Below are 17890 nucleotides of genomic sequence, written 5' to 3'. Positions count from 1 at the left end.
ACAATATGCTGCTGAATCATTTGTTAATTACCATAATCGGCTTTTTTCAACATTCTTTATGCTCACTGCAAAAGGCAAAACTCAACTTCATATATTATTTAGCTGGGAAAAACATGCCTCAGGGTGAACAATCCACTTGTCCCATTGGAATTAATACAATAATCCGGGAAGGCGCTGAACATCTCGAGTCTCTTCACCGGGAGCAAGCGCAAACCAAGCGCAAGGAGCGCACGTCAACCCAAGCACCCCACCCACCCGTCCCTTCAACCACCGTCTGCCCCACCTGTGACAGAGACTGTAGGTCCCGCGTTGGACTCATCAGTCACCTGAGAACTCATTTTTAATGTGGAAGCAAGTCAGCCTTGGTTCCGAGGGACTGCCTAAGAAGAAGAAGAAGAATACAACAAATAGTATGGCTGCCTACTACCATTCATTCCTGATCATCATCACCAGATGCCATAATGCTGAAGCTGCTTAGTGCTCTGATCAGGCCGCACCTTGAACATTGTGTTCAGTTATAAGGTAAACATCCAAGCCCTCGAAATGATGCAGAGAAGGGTGATGAGGCTGAACTCTAATATCAAAGGACCAATTTATAAGGAAATGTTTGGAAAACCTCATCTCTTTAGGATAGATTTTGACTTTGTGCGATAGTGTTAAACTATTTCGTTCCACCGACTTCACCTGGCCTCTGAGACAAAGGGATTTTACAGATTTTACAGGGATTTGCTCAAGAGGATGAGGGGACCATGGCTGGAGTTGAGAGAAGGGGCTCGAGCTCAATGTCATTGCTCAAGAGAATAGGAGCACTGGAGTTTCTGGCAGTCATGGGCAGGCAGGCACCAGAGTTCCGCCTGAAGTAATGCTTATGCCCACCTGCCTTATGTAAATGAAATGTCCTCCCACTGACCCCGGAAACTCTGGTGAGGTTTTGGGGGGGGGGGCGGGGAGAGGGTGCTCAATGATGGAGGGCACCAGCAGGTTCAATCCCAGAATAACCCTTCAATCACAATCCAAGGAATTTTTGGGCTGGCTACTTTAAATTCTTAGCTGATTCAAATCATTTCTGATACAGAATTCCTGCTCTGCAGCTCAAAGAACTTGAGAGAAAGAGTTGTGAATTTTCACTCTGAAACCGTCACTTCTGCTTCGACTGGGCTGCACAGTTACAAGAAATGTGAATTCATAATATGGATATTTAATTGGGTGTCTGATACCATTTGAGGCTTAAAAAGATGGGTAGAGATAAATGAAAAAGGTTGATTGCAAAACTGCATTCAGTTCTAATTAACCTGATTGGAAATTAAAGCGTTCTTTTACGTTAACAGGGCAGCAAACAAAGGAATCAAAACAAAGCGAAAGGGAGATAGAATAAAGAAAATGCTTTGGAAAAAAGAAGTCAGGCGCAGAAAGATACAGACTTAAAAAGGCAAAGACAAAAGGCAGCAGAAGAAAGAGAATGACAGAGACAGAGGCATACAGAGAGTGTCAGTGTTTCAGAATTTTCACAAATAAGTAGTTCTTTGCTGACAGCAAGTATATGTGCAGTGCATGTGAATCCTATCAATACATATTGAATATCACTTAGAAGTTAGAGAGAAGCCTGCAGGTTTTTACATATTGTACAGATTTATGAATCACTTAACAAGCATTTTTTAGAATTATCACCAGTTCTATATTAATGGATGTGGTCAACTAGATGCTGTAAATTGAAAGTCATTGTGAAGATCATATAATTGATTAATGTATAACTGTTAGAACCTGATACCATTTTTGAATTTTGCCAAAACTGATGCTCCATGTATTCTAATGCCTGCAATATTGTTTTTTATTGCTGTAACAGGTTGTTTCTTTTCATTATAAAGCCTTCAATGGCTTGATTGATAAAAGCACTGCCGAATCTGGAACTAAGCAGTGTAAACCAGGAAGATCCCAGAATCAATCCTTCTTAGTATTGAATGAATTGATCTCAGCCAGGATGGTGATGGGGTGTTATAAGTGGCTTCAGTGCCCCATGGTCAGAGTGGTTTAAAGTTCCTCATTGCTATCCAGTGATCTTTGCTGGAAAATGGACGTTAGGTTAGGGCAGACTTAGATTTGGCTGAAAAGCCTGTTGGTACTCGCTGTTTAAATTCATGCATGAAGACTGGGTGATTGGATGAGATACAGGAGGTTTGCTTGAGCCGTTGGTACCAAATCCCAACATAAGTCATCACCTTCAGGAAAAGGGGGAAAAACTGGAGAAAAAAGGCTGCATCGTGTACGACAAGAATATCTCGTAAGCTGTCAGCCTTGGCTCAGTAGTAGTACTCTTACCTCTGAGTCTGAAGGTCATGGTTTCAAGACCCACTCCACAAGCTTCAGCACATAATCTAGGCTTACTCTTCAATGCAATACTGAGGGAGCATTGCACTATCAGAGGTACCATCTTTTAGACGAGACATTAAACCACGGCTCCATCTGTCCTCTGAGGTGGATATAATAAATCCCATGGCACTATTTAAAAAAGAGCAGGAGTTTTGGCCAGTATTTATCCATCAACCAACTCCACCAAAAACAGATTAACTGGTCACTTATCACATTGCTGTTTGTGGGACTTTGCTGTGTGCAAATTGGTTGCTATGTTTCAAAAGTACTTCATTAGCTGTGAAGCATTTTGAGACCTCCTAAGGTTGTCAAAGGTGCTTCACAAATGCAAGTTCTTTCTATTTTAATGCTTTATATTATAGGAGTGATCAGTACATCATTACTCATACTGCTACTATTCATCTCTTTGAATTTCAATATAATTTGTTACATGGCATTTCGGAATCTGTTAAAGTTGTATTAACCTAATAAACACAATTGCGCAGTAATGAAATTCTTAATTAAAGCTGTAGTGCCAACATATAAATTATTTCTCGGGTTTTATGTACTCAGTGAGATACATACGTGCACAAAATATTGCATTCTGAATGCAAACGATTTTGAAGTTACTGTATTTGATTTAGTTTTCCAGCAGATTTCAATATTGCACAGCTTTGTTGCTATAGTGAATATGTTTATTCCGATTAAAATCATTTACAGCCCTTTGCAGCTTCAAGATAGTCCACTTACTGAAAATTGTCTTGATTATGCCTTTTGTTATTTAGGTATTTTAGTAGTTCAAGGGGAGATGGTGATTTTTTTTATTATTTCAATGGTAATATGTGCGAATGATGATAACATGATGGTATAGTGATTCTGCCACAAGCACCATCTTGGGTGAAACATTGAATGAAGAAAACTGAGCCACCCTGAATTTGTTTCTCTTTATCTTGTGGTGAGGTAAAGGGGAGGAGGATTGGGTTATTAGGGAATGGGTTGTATAGGCAAGAGGTGGTTAAGAGATTGAATGAGAGGGGATGCAGAAATGACGGTGAGGGGAGGTGACCGATGGTGAGAAGGAGAATGGGTAGGAGAAGCAATACGAGCGATAGGGTAAGGTGAAAGGGAAACAAGTGGGAATGGAAGCAGAAGGGACAGGGAGTACGACGAGCTTGAGCGTGAGGGAATTGGATGAGCATGATGGGATGCAGACTGAGAGGAATGGGATGGGGTGAGAGAGAAGGAATGGGGTGAGTGAAGCAAGTAGCAGGGGAGGGTAAAGAGGAGGAGAGGAGGAGGATGTAGTGACACGCATAAGGGAATGAAGGGGATGGAAGTGATCGGTGGTGGGAAAGTGTGGAGAGGAGATGTTGTGTAGGGCTAGGGCAGCAGATGTCAGACAACAGGTCAATGTTGAGGACTCGAGGAACAGATAACTGCTCCTCATCTGCCACCGTCAGCAGCTCCTGGTCACTTATGCTGTGTGTCTCACCCAGTGCATTCCCCTCTCTCTCGCCATCTAAATTTCACATGATGGTTATATCTGGGCTGGTCTTTGGGAGGGATAGAGTGAGTGATGGTGTGTGCTATGAAGTGCCGATGGCTCAGTGTCACTGGGTCTGGTTTGGCTTCCTCTGGCACACCTATAGAAGGAAAAGAGGAACAGACTGACAAAGATGTCCTTATGAGAAGCCTTCACATACAATTTCGAATAGAAGTTTTTCAGTATATAAAAAGAAAAAGCAGGAGAAAGCGATTTGCATGGACGCCAATCCTTCTATTTTCACCTCACTCTCTCTCCAGGATTTGCAGAGCTTCCTTTTCATGTCGGATTAGGGCATAAATGTTAGGGAGTCCTCCTCTTGCATGCCTCTCTCCTTTGCTTTCTCTTTTGTTTTGAGCTGTCTTCTTCTGCAATTAGAGTCAAAGTGAATGGTTGCAATTATTCTGATCAGATAAGATGTTAGCATGCAGTCACATTAAATGGTAGGATTACTTTGGTCGGAATGCATGCGACAGTATAAATGAAGGAGCACTTCCAGAGGAAGGATGTTGCTAATCTGCACCCTGTACTAAATGGGCAATCACGGCAAGCATTGAAAGTAATTTAAGACTGTGTGCGGCCGGAGGTAATTGTAAGTGTCATAGGTGCTTAGTGTACTAAATTAATGGAAGGCATCTTACCTTGGCTGATTTGATAAGGCCATTAAAAACCTTATATTGCATCCAGGCGTGTGTTATGTTGCCCATAACATTCTTGATGGGCAGCTCATCTGGGGCCCTGCGTGTTTCATCATGAATTAAGCTCCCTTCCTGTATCTCACTTCCTCCATCAGAATTTTAACAGCCCCATCAGAGAAATAGGGCTTTCTGTGTCCTGTTGAACTGCTTGGAGTGCTGTTGGCAAAAAGAAGATAGTGATTTGCAAAGCACAATTCTGCCCCTTTACGATATTGCAAGTCTTTAAATTTTGCAGCAGCATGCGATTTCCTGCCCAATGATAATCATAGATCTTCCATGCCAGAAGCTTCCTGAGAATATGCAGATAACCTCAGAAATATATGCGGGGTTAGTACTCTACTCTTCTCACATCACCACCCTTCTGGTGATTCTATCAGAATATTTATGCTGTTCTGTTTCTAATGCAGTACATGGTGCTAAGGATCAGTGTTCATCTTCAGTACAATTTACTTGACATGGTATTTGAGTGCTGCTATATTTGTAAGTTTCTTTATATAATATGATGAAGTATGACGCATTGCAAGACAGAATGGAGCTACATTTTCTGCCCACTCATAGTCAATGGTTGGAAAATTTAGCCATCTCCCAATTCCCTTCGGAATACAAAGATGCGATTATTATTTTGAATGTTGGTATAATTGTGCATTTCTTCTTAGTTTGTTGTGCAGTACTCAGTTTGATGATCACTCGCTTTAAAACCATGGAAGTATATAGTGATTCATGGAGTAAATGGTTTATCTGATGAAGTCAGCTCTGATTTCTCACTACTTTCTGAAACTTTATCCAAGAATATTCTGAACTTCTCAAATTAATGAAATATTTTACCCTTCAAATACTAGAATTGGATAAACAAACTTACCTAAGTTCTGAATTGATCACTCTGATGCTTGTTTCATATTTGTTCAAAGCATATTACATAAGAACATAAGAAAATGGAGCAGGAGTAGGCCATTCGGCCCTTCGAGCCTGCTCCGCCATTCAATAAGATCATGGCTGATCTTCTACCTCAACTCCACTTTCCTACACTATCCCCATATCCCTTGATTCCCTTAATATCCAAAAATCTATCGATCTCTGCCTTGAATGTACTCAACGACTGAGCATCCACAGCCCTCTGGGGTAGAGAATTCCAAAGATTCACCACCCTCTGAGTGAAGAAATTTCTCCTCATCTCAATCCTAGATGGCTGATCCCTTATTCTGAGACTGTGACCCCTGGTTCTAGACTCCCGAGCCAGGGGAAACATCCTCCCTGCCTCTACCCTGTCAAGCCCTGTAAGAATTTTGTATGTTTCAATGAGATCACCTCTCATTCTTCTAAACTCCAAAGAATATAGGCCTAGTCTACTCAATCTCTCCTCATAGGACAATCCCCCCATCCCAGGAATCAGTCTGGTGAACCTTCGTTGCACTCCCTCTATGGCAAGTATATCCTTCCTTAGGTAAGGAGACCAAAACTGTACACAGTATTCCAGGTGCGGTCTCAACAAGGCTCTATATAATTGCAGTAAGATGTCTTTACTCTTATACTCAATCCTTTTGTAATAAAGGCCAAAATACCATTTGCTTTCCTAATTGCTTGCTGTACCTGCATGTTAACTTTCAGTAATTCGTGTACAAGGACACCCAGGTCCCTCTGAACACCAACATTTTCCAAACTCTCACCATTTAAAAAATACTCTGCTTTTCTATTTTTCCTACCAAAGTAGATAACTTCCCATTTCTCCGCATTATATTCCATTTGCCAGGTTCTTGCCCACTCACTTAACCCTGTCGATATCCCCTTGCAGCTTCTTTGCATCCTCCTCACACCTTACATTCCCACCTAGCTTTGTATCATCAGCAAACTTGGATATATTACATTTGGTCCCCTCATCCAAATCATTGATGTAGATTGTGAATAACTGAGGCCCAAGCACTGATCCTTGTGGTACCCCACTAGTTACAGCCTGCCAACCCGAAAATGACCCATTTATTCCTACTCTCTGTTCTCTGTCCGTTAATCAATCCTTAATCCGCGCTAGTATATAACCCCCAATCCCATGAGCCCTAATTTTGTTTAATAACCTCTTGTGTGACACCTTATCGGATGCCTTCTGAAAATCCAAATATACCACATGCACTGGTTCCCCCTCATCTATTCTGCTAGTTACAACCTCAAAAAATTCTAACAGATTTATCAAACACGATTTCCTATTCATAAATACATGTTGACTCTGCCCAATCCTATTATTACTTTCGAAGTGCCCTGTTACCACGTCCTTAATAATAGATTCTAGCATTTTCCCTACTAATGATGTCAGGATAACGTATTGGTAACATTTTCTCACCATTGCGAGCAGGATTGCAGAGGAAAGTTCATCCCAGTGTGTCATGTTGAAAACTAGTGAGTCTTTGTTCCTAAATTATTGCACAAAAGGTATTTCATATGCTGATTCAATTTCAACCACACAGATAGAGTTAGCTGTTAAAAGCAATGTACTGCCAAACAAAAATCTCAGTTTATGCATTGTACATCAAAATGTTAAAAAATGGTTACACTTTGATTATCTGACTATTAATTGCTTGGTCTTCAAAGGAAAATTCATTTTATAACCTACATACTCTCTCAGTATTCTTACTCTTGAATGTTACCCAGCCTTTACTCGGAGTATGAATATGAACAACAAAAGTGATCCCCTCCCATGATCACCATTAGTGACTGGTATTACAAACTTACTGAAAGAACTAGGATTTCAGACTCTGCCTTTTTTTGTTTGTCAACAATTCATATATTTTGTAAGTTTGATTATTTTACTGTATTAGTAGCTTGCTGGGTACTTTTGCTTTTGTACGTTATTTCATCTATAAATAAATGTGACTAAGTAGTTTTAGCCTGTAAGCACTGGCATTGCATTGTGTTTCCTTTCTGATTTCTGAGGTGATGAGAACATTTTGGGCCTCCCATGAATTTTCCAGTAAGCAATATATTGTGTTAGGGGTTAACTGTTCAACCTGGTCATGCTAAACTTACACATGGAGAATAAAGACACAGCTTTCTGTCCATAAGCGATTCAGTCTAATATGGGAACTGTCATCTACCCATGACTATGAATAAACAAGTTGAGAGAATGCCCAAACTGTAACAGTGTTTAATTAGCTTTACTCCAATTCTGTCTATTCTATCTATCGATTAACTGGTTACTCATCTCATTTGCTGTTTGTGGAACCTTCTGCTGACCTCACATCAGCACAACTGAGATTGATGGTATGGCACATGGAGGACCTTGGCTGCAAACCTTGCTGCTACCTACTTGCAGTACAATGCAAGAGACTCCTAATTGCTGTCACTACTCTACTCTTGCAGACACTTTTTTTAAAGCTGCCACCTCCAGCTCCACTGCACCCCCCCCCTGTTTTTGACCCCCAGTGGTGCTTCTTTTTACTCTGGTTCCACTGGTTCAAAAAAAATTGGGCTTGCTCCTGACCCACCCAGTCCGAAAGGCTTCCAGCCCCACTCCCACAAAGAGATCTGCTTTCAGCACATCTGTCCAAGCATGCATATCAAAAGCCTCAGCAACCCTGTATATCCCTCCAATGAGGGGCAATATGCCCTTAAGAACAAGTCACTGCACTTCAAAAATATATTTTTTTTATATAAGTGTTCGGGACATGGTAAACTATTATATACATGCAAGTATTTCCATTCTTTCGTTTGGGTTTTGGTAGCTAAAGGATGTGTACAGTGATTTATAGAATGGTTACAGCACAGAAGGAGGCCATTTGGCCCATCCCAGCTCTCTGCAAGAGCACTTCAGCTAGTCCCACTCCTCTGCCCTTTCCTCGTAGTCGTAGCCCTGTAAAAATGTTTCCTTCAGGTACTTATCCAATTCTCTTTTGAAAGCCACGATTGAATCTGCCGCCTTCATTAGGCAGTGCATTCCAGATCCTAACCACTCGCTGCATAAAAAAGTTTCTCCTCATGTCGCCTTTGGTTCTTCTGCCAATCACCGTAAATCTGTGTCCTCTGGTTCTCGACCCTTCCGCCAAAGGGAACAGTTTCTCTCTATCTACTCTGTCTAGACCCCTCATGATTTTGAACACCTGTATCAAATCTCCTCTCAATCTTCTCTGCTCTAAGGAGAACAGCCCCAGCTTCCCCAGTCTATCCACGTAACTGAAGTCTCTCATCCCTGGAACCAGTGTGCTAATGTGCAAGTGTATTATGGTAATAGTTCAATGTACAAACAGAGTAGGCATAGAGGCAAAAGGTTAATAGTGTTCATATTAATCCACAGCGCACACAGGTACCATTATTCTACACTTTGTTCGACGATGAAATCTTTCCTAGCACCGTGTATTTATGTACAGCCACACGAGACAGTCTAATGTCAAGTTTGTTCTTTCACAGTAAATATTATCACCCTGTTGCTAAGACTGGACCAATCTGTCAACCTTGTAAGCACAACTGAGGCATGACAAATTCACACAATTTCAATTTCTTTTTCTTGTCCCTTGCATTGGAGACCTGGAGGCAGATTTGTAGGGGGTTGTGTGGTCCGAATCTATTATACTGCAAAAATAATCTTTAATAAAAATGGGGGCATTTCCAGGCTGACGACAGGGGTGAAGGTGGCCCTTAGGTGGAGGGCAAAAGTGAGGTCTTGGGGCTGACAATGGAAGCAGAGGCATTTGTGGGATTGGGGATGGGAGTTGAGGCATTTCTGGGACTGGATACAGGAAAGCGTTGTTAAAGATCGGGCGCTGCACCACCAGCAGTAGCCCTCAGGTAAGTGGGGCGACCAGGGAGAGGATCTTTGGCTTGGCGGGGGAGAGGGAATTGTTGCCTGGGGAGGAGGATCGCTGGTCGAGGGGGCAGCACTCGGGCCTCGGGGATCATTAGACCTCAGGCCGGGGGGAGAGGTAGTGATCGGTAGTGAAACCATGCTTCCTGAATCGCATTGAGTTTCTTCAGTGTTGTTGCAGCTGCATCCATCCAGGCGAGTGGTGAGTATTTCACCGCACTCCTTATCTGGATTCTGGGAATTTTGTCCACAGAGTTTTTGCAGAGTCACAGAGTTGCAATCTGGCAGTTGTAGCGGCTATGTGGTTTAGCCTCTCCATGTACTTTGATAATTATGGGAGTAAACAGAACAAGTACAAGCTGCTGAAAGAGGGGCAGACCCACAGAGGAAAATCTTGTTTGAAATATTTCACAGAAAAGGCAATTGTATGGATAGGTTAAATATTTTGTTGGGAATTATGCCATTTTAATGTATTTATTATGCTAGAAACATTTTTTTTAGTACCATTTCCTCAGATGACTGGGCAGATAAAGAAACATTTTCAAAAAATGTTTTGAGTGACTTCATTAGCCTGGAAATTCCTGGATCGCACTTATGGAGAATGTCGATACCTACACCGATCTTGCCGACAGGAACTTGCGCCTAAATTTCCTGAAAATCGCATTTGCATACACCGGAACGTAAAAACCAGCACATGACAAACGGAAATCAACGGAAACAATCAGGGCCCGAGGAAAGTGCGGAACGTATGCCATCTTCCTTCTTTAAGTCTCTCTTTATTTTATTGATGTTATGAAAATTAAAGTTTGAAAGCATTAAACAATTGCTTATGCACATTAAGCAGAGCACCGTTAAGAAACTGCAATTGTGGAAGCTTTCCAATTTTTAATGTAAGACTCTGATGCCATTAAAAAGCATTCAAAGATATAGAAAATACAATGCACGTCTCAGTAATGAGAAATAAAAATAATTGCTAAAACAATTGCTGTAAAACAGCAGAAATGGTGACTGGGTTCTGCTGCATACCCATTCAGAATTGTCAGAAATGCAGGAATCGCGCATTTTCTGGGCGTTAGCAGGGGGCGGGGCTATGTTAATGAGTCAAGTGGGGCTTCGGCAAATCGAACTCAGGAGTGGTGTAAATGATCAAGGAAATTCGGGCGTAGCCTATGTTTCAGCATAAAACTGGCATAAATCAGTTACCTGCATGTTTCCTGGAAAGATGGTGCAATCGAGCACTTACACCAGGAAATTCAGGGCTATTGGTTCTCTTTACTAGTTATCTTATTGGTAGCTATTTGCTAACTGCTGATTCTTGATTGATACCTGCTTGTTGCTTGTTCCCTGGTACCATTTCTTCCTTGTTCAGTTGTGAATTTTTTAATATAAATACGACATTTGAGCCAAATGGGTACAAATGTACCATATACTTCGTATGTGTGACAAAGTATGATACGTTCAAGTATGAAACTTAGAGGTGTGATGGATGTCTCCTCGATGCAAGACTTTCATTTATATAGGCAATACACCTGGAGGGGATTTGTGTTCCTCGGTGAACCTTTGAATGTTGTTTACACAATCCCAGAAGTTACCCATTTAGCAGCTACTGTTGAAGTTATTGGTTCTTCTCTAACTTATTTATTAACAACTGCTGATGCCGGACCATGGCAAAGATCTGTTTTATTCTTCCTGATAAATGGCAGATGACTAAGTGGCCTTGAATTTCTCACATCTCCAGCAACACTTCATCCTTGTACTGTGTCAGGAAATTGCCTGAGATAATAGAGGCCTTTTTACTAAAGGCGAATCCACATGACAGAAACAGAATTATTGTCTTTGACGATGGGCTAAGAATGCCTTTGGAGTTGGTCTGCCAAAAGCTGTGCAACAGCTGCAATCTCCTTGGGGATCAGACTGACCAATTCTCTTTCTGTGTACATTTGAGTTACTGACTACAGTACTTGTGCTATATGGAGAACATGGCTGATGGAGGAAGAGTTGGAATTCACTTGGCATATGCCTCCTTCAAAGTACTTACTGAGCTTTACTCCAGTTCTGTCTAATTTGCTCATCTTATATTGACACTGATACCATATTTAATTATCAAGGGCATGTAACACATGTTTCTATTTATTCAGCTGTTGGTGGCATAGTGGGCAGCACGGTGGCATAGTGGTTAGCACTGTTGCCTCACAGCGCCAGGGACCCGGGTTCGAATCCGGCCTCGGGTGACTGTCTGTGTGGAGTTTGCACATTCTCCCCGTGTTTGCGTGGGTTTCCTCCGGGTGCTCCGGTTTCCTCCCACAGTCCAAATATGTGCGGGTTAGGTTGATTGGCTATGATAAATTGACCCTTAGTGTTAGGGGGATTAAAATATGTGGGGGTACGGAGATAGGGTGGGATATGTGTTGGTGTAGGGGTTACGGGATCGGGTGGGATATGTGTCGGTGCTGGCTCGATGGGCCGAAATGGCCTCTATCTGCACTGTGGGGTTTCTGTGATTCTGTGATTCTGTGAATATAAAATATAAGACCGCCACCTAATTTGAAAGTCTTGTATAATGCAGTGTTAAGGATTCTTCTGTTGAACTTGCTACAACCCCAGTGGCTCTGATCTCTTGAAATACTTGCAAAGACTAGAGAAACAGGTGAGGGTGCTGCACAAAGATTACTGTTTATCAGTTTATCCAGTGTGCAGCTGACAGCAGGATTTAGTGGCTGTGCAAAACAATGCACAATACTGCAATTGCAGTATTGTATGGTCTTCAAGATGTTTATGCCATTATCAGTCGTAATAAAAATAATAATATAAAACATTATGGTACATAAAAGGCCATTTAGTCCATTAAATTCTTCGGCCTTGAAATTTGGGAGTTTTGCGCCGGCCGTTAAGGCCCGTTTTGATGAGAAAATGACGGATGACTTGCTTCCGTCCGCTTCTGGTGAGTCCCGCGGCGGCTGGGATTTTGGTGAGGTCTGTAGCACTGCCGTTGCCAGTTCTCACTCCAGATATTTAGATTAGGCAGATTATGATGTCAGTGAGTGTGCAACGCTGATTTGACACACGATCTGCCATTTTGGACGTTGCCGCTCCATTTACCGCCCTCTCCTAATCACGACCAGCTGACCAAGCGTTCAACAGCAGGAAGGAGCCCCCAGCGCTATTTGAAGGGATCATCAACAATTTGCAGCTGACTTGCTTTTTCAGTTCTACTGGCTCTGCCTAAGTTTGTGCAACTACTTGGAGCTTTCTAAAGTTGTTTAAAGTTGCTGAGGTCACAGGTAGTGTTGCTGCAAGTGGAAAAGGTCTTGCTTCTCATTTAAAGGCTTCTGCTCATACCACTTGTTCCCAGTTACCGGGCCACTACTTGCAGTCCCCCTCACGCTTGCGTATGATAAGGTGATGGAGCGGAGGCAGGAAAGAGGACAAGATGCTTGCAGAGGGAGGAGGAGGAGGAGCAGGAGGGCTCTCAGCAGGAGGCCTGACCCACCTCAGGTCTTCTGAGAGCACTTCTCCTACCTGCACTTAAGCCAGGAGCAGTGCATTAGGAGGCTCCGCTTCACCAAGGAGGTGGTCATAGAACTCTGCCACCTCCTGCAACCAGACCTGCAGCCTTCGAGCAGGGCAACCATGGCTCTCCCAGTGGCCCTCAAGGTCACTCAATTTTTTCAACACCAGATCCTTCCAGTCTGCAGCAGGCGACATAGCTAACATCTCCCAGTTCATCATCCATCGTTGTATCTGGGAGGTCACAGAGGCCCTCTACTCCAGGAAAAGGGACTTCATTGTCTTCTCTCTGAACAGCACACATGTGGCTTTGCCAGGATAGCGAGCTTCCCCATGTATTGTGTGTTCTATTGGGTGTTCTCCTCCCACCTGTGGTGGCGCTGTCACAGGAGATAAATGGTTGGGTGTTCTCTGTTAAGTTTTAGCTCTCTTTGTTCGGAACTTGCCAGAACTTCCTTTCCTTCCAATAAAGCACTTCATGTTTGAATCTCTGAGTTCTGAGTCCTAAATTGTGTCTCGGTAGAAAGGTACCGACACAACAAGTGGCAACGAGGAGCGGATGAATCTGCGTACGTTACGGGTGCAGTGAGTAAACAGAAAATTTAATTTGAAACGTGAGATGGCTACTATATTAGGAAACATCGGTGATTTTGATGAAAATGTGGAGCAATGGAGCGCATATACGGAACGTTTTGATTAATTTGTATTGGCGAATGCGGTGGCAAATGAAAAGGTCATGCCTACCTTTTTGAGTGTAATCGGGCCGAAGACTTTCAATTTACTTCGCAGCCTCGTGCAGCCAGATAAGCTAGGAACTAAAACATATAAGCAACTAGTGGAAATTCTTGGAGCACATTTTTCACCAAAACCTCTGGTTATTGCTGAGAGATTTAGATTTCACAAACGTAATCAAGAGGAGGGGGAATCAGTGACGATGTTTATTGCTGCTTTAAAAAGGTTGTCGGAACACTGCCAGTTCAAGGAGGTGCTGAATGATACCATTAGAGACAGACTTGTGTGTGGTCTGCAAAATGCAGCCACACAGAAGCGCCTTCTTACTGAGGACAACCTTACTCTTGAAAAGGCCATTGAAGTTAGTGTCTCCATGGAGATGGCGGAAAAGGAGGCTCACCAGTTGAGTTCAACAGGGAGAGTTCACAAGGTGTCGTCTGAGCCTAAAGGTGCGCGGAACGGCACATGTTACCGTTGTGGGAAAACGGGCCATCACGCTAATGACTGCTGGTGTACGGAGCTGGAATGCCGAAATTGTGGCAAAAAGGGTCACATTGAACGCGCCTGTAGAGGTAAAAAAAGAACAGACAGAGCTGGGAAGCATGGAAGCAAAATGTCTGTATTTGGACAAGAGAGGAAAAAGAGGGTTCATTCAGTGCAGTATGATGGAACAAGCAAAACAGAGGGGAGCGACACCTCTGAGGAGGAAGGGGTGCACATACTGACGGTTGCAGGTGGTTCAAATGGCTACTGGGTGTCACCACTGGTGGAGGGACAATCAGTGCGGATGGAGGTGGACACAGGCGCGGCTGTGTCCCTTGTTTCAGACACTGTCTACAACAAAATGCTAAAGCATCTTACCCTTCAGCCAACAAACATTGTGCTAAAGACGTATACCGGCGAACCTGTGGCCATGAGAGGCGTCATTGAGGTGACAGTTAAATTGAACGGACAGACTGCAAAACTGCCACTATATGTGGTAAAGGGAAATTACCCATCGCTACTGGGACGTGCGTGGCTAGAGAAAATCACGCTGGACTGGCCTGCAGACCGCATGATGTCAAAAGGGGAGTCAGGTCTGACTGCAGTGTTAAACAAACATGCAGAACTCTTCAATGGGGAACTTGGGAGCATGAAAAAGATCAGCGTGAGACTGGACATTAAACCTGGCAGCAAGCCGAAGTTTCACAAAGCCCGACCTGTACCCTATGCAATTAGGCCAAAAGTTGAGGCTAACTTGGAGGCCTTAGTCGAGAATGGAGTCCTGGAGCCTGTGAGCGTGAGCAAATGGGCCACACCCATTGTTCCTGTCCTGCAAAAGGATGGATCTGTTCGAATCTGCGGGGATTTTAAAGTGACTATTAACCCGGTGCTGTCTGTGGAACAGCACCCTCTTCCCCTCATTGATGATCTTTTTACGGGCCTGGCCAGAGGGCAAAAGTTCAGCAAAATAGACTTATGCCAGGCTTATCTACAAATGCATGTCGATGACAAATCAAAGGAGCTGCTGACAATTGTGACACACAAGGGGCTATACAGGTACTGCCGCCTTCCGTTTGGAATTACATCGGCCCCTGCTCTATTCCAAAGGGCAATGGATCAGATTTTGAGTGGACTGCCAGGAGTCCAGTGCTACCTGGACGACATCCTTGTCACTGGGACAAATGAAGAGGATCATCTTCTGAACTTAGATGCGACACTACAACGACTGAAAGAGTACGGACTCAGAGTTCGTAAAGACAAATGTGAATTCTTTCAGTCTTCAGTTGAGTACCTGGGGCATGTGATTGACGCTACTGGCCTGCATAAGGCGCCGCCAAAGGTCAAGGCGATCGTGGAGGCCCCAGCACCCCAGAATGTGAGCCAGTTACGTTCATTTCTGGGGCTACTTAACTACTATGGGAAGTTTATTCCAGACTTAGCAACATTGCTGAAGCCGTTACATCAGTTGCTATGTCAAGGCAAATCATGGAAATGGACTGGACTGTGCAACGAAGCTTTCGCCCAAGCAAAGAAAGCATTGCTGAATTTGGAGGTCCTGACACACTTCGACCCAAAGCTACCCGTGCAGCTAGCATGTGATGCATCACCATATGGTGTGGGAGCAGTCATATCCCACATCATGCCTTCGGGTGAAGAGAAACCTATCGCCTTCGCATCACGCACCTTGAACAAGGCGAGAGTAACTATGCGCAGATCGAGCGCAAGGCCTTGGGAATCGTTTTTGGAATTCGAAAATTTCATCAGTACCTGTTTGGGAGAAGGTTCACACTCCTGACGGACCACCGTCCATTGACTTCAATCTTCGGGCCCCACACCGGAATTCCGTCTCTCGCTGCAAGCAGGATGCAAAGGTGGGCTTTACTGTTGTCAGGACACACATACGACATCAAATATCGCAAATCAGACTTGCACGGCAACGCAGACGGTCTCTCGAGGCTACCCTTGCCTGTTACTCCCCCAGAGCCTCGTCAGATAGACATCTTCTACTTTAGACAAGTGGAGGGAGCACCTGTCACTGCAGTTCAGGTGCGAAGGTACACCCGCAACGATCCAGTCCTGTCTGAGGTAATGGACGATGTCATTCGAGGGAGAGCTATAGGAGATTCTCCTAGTTTGAAACCTTACGTTTCAAAAAGAAATGAGCTCTCCGTCCAGGCAGGTTGTCTTCTTTGGGGACGCCGTGTCATTATTCCGCCACCTCTGAGGGAACCTATACTGTAACAACTTCATACAGGCCACAGTGGGATGGTTCGGATGAAGGAAATGGCAAGAAGCTACTTCTGGTGGCCAGGTCTCGATGGGAATATTGAGGAGAAAGCCAAAACATGTTCCCCATGTCAAAGGGTCCGGAATGTTCCACAGCTGGCAACTCCACACCCCTGGGATTGGCCTGCAGAAGTGTGGCAGCGAGTACATGTGGACTTCGCCGGTCCTTTCGAAGGGAAGATGTTTATGGTGGTTGTGGACGCTCGTAGCAAGTGGCTGGAGGTCGCTGTGATGAGGTCTACCACGGCAGAGAAAATAATTGAGAAACTTGGTGAGATGTTCAGCCGTTATGGCTCACCAGAACAACTCGTAAGTGACAACGGTCCACAATTTGTATCACAGGAGTTTGCAACCTTCCTGCATGTGAATGGTGTCCAACACATCAGGTCTGCGCCCTATCATCCCTCTACTAACGGCCAGGCAGAAAGGTTTGTGCAAACTTTGAAGCACGCCTTGAAGGCATCGCAAGGTCAGGGCTCAATCCACCAACGTCTGAACAGCTTCCTGTTGTCCTACAGGAACGAGCCGCATGCCACAACCAAAACTTCCCCCGCTTCGCTCATGATGAAGAGGCAGTTGCGGACAAGTTTTGACTTACTCAAACCTCCAAGGGCAGAACAGGTTGTCCATTGTCAACAACAAGCTCAAGTTGAAAAGAGAGAGAAAAGAGCCAAGGAGAGACGGTTTCATCCGGGAGAGCACGTCCTAGCTCGAAACTACAACACTGGACCGAAATGGGTTCCTGCTATGGTGATCGCGCAGACGGGCCCTGTGTCTTACACGGTTGAGACTGCTGAGGACGTCGTCTGGAAAAAACACACAGATCAACTGTTGCTAGGAGCAGAGACAGCCACAGAGGCTCCAACGGCTGGTTGGCCTGAACTGTTTCCGGATGATACCGCAAACCAGCATCCTTTGCCACAGTGCTCTTCTCCAACACAGGAAGTCAAAGAGACTGTTCCACCTGTGCAAACTCCTGACTTTCAACTGACACAGGCACCTTCTCCATCCAGGCCTGTGTCAATGCCTACTGCTGTGGAAGCCAGCGATGACCGCCGGTATCCTGTCAGAGAGCGGCGGCCTCCAAGACGCTTGGATCTCTAGGCTTAGTGACTTACCCACAAGACTGGGGCAGAATAAACCCCAGGGTAAAGTCAGGGTTTGAGGCAGTCTACCTCTACCCTAGGTTCGTTGAGTGCATTGAAAGTAACTTACCTGTTGAGGAATAATGTGGACCTTCCATTTAAGAGGGGAGGAAATGTTATGTATTGTGTGTTCTATTGTGTGTTCTCCTCCCACCTGTGGTGGCGCTGTCACAGGAGATAAATGGTTGGGTGTTCTCTGTTAAGTTTTAGCTCTCTTTGTTCGGAACTTGCCATAACTTCCTTTCCTTCCAATAAAGCACTTCATGTTTGAATCTCTGAGTTCTGAGTCCTAAATTGTGTCTAGGTAGAAAGGTACCGACACAACACAGGGCCCATCGACTACACACACGTGGCTTTACCAGGATAG

The 17890-nt window shown here is 44.1% G+C and overlaps 1 long non-coding RNA gene across 1 annotated transcript in view; it reads right to left on the bottom strand.

Moving 5' to 3' along the window:
- Nucleotides 1-1024: 1024 nt before the first annotated feature.
- Nucleotides 1025-17890, bottom strand: part of LOC147107601 (uncharacterized) — a 167156-nt gene continuing 150290 nt past the window's right edge. The window contains exons 2-3 of the long non-coding RNA XR_015080921.1: nt 4531-4743; nt 1025-4257 (exon numbers count right to left, since the gene is read on the bottom strand). This is a non-coding gene — a long non-coding RNA (uncharacterized LOC147107601). The remainder of the gene's footprint in view (nt 4258-4530; nt 4744-17890) is intronic.

The sequence above is a fragment of the Somniosus microcephalus genome, chromosome 14 (genome assembly GCF_052327205.1).
Source record: "Somniosus microcephalus isolate GS21.2 chromosome 14, FLI_Smic_1.0, whole genome shotgun sequence".
Classification (NCBI taxonomy): Eukaryota; Metazoa; Chordata; class Chondrichthyes; order Squaliformes; family Somniosidae; genus Somniosus; species Somniosus microcephalus.
Note: the sequence above shows the minus strand (reverse complement) of the source record. Positions and strands in the feature narration are given on the sequence as shown.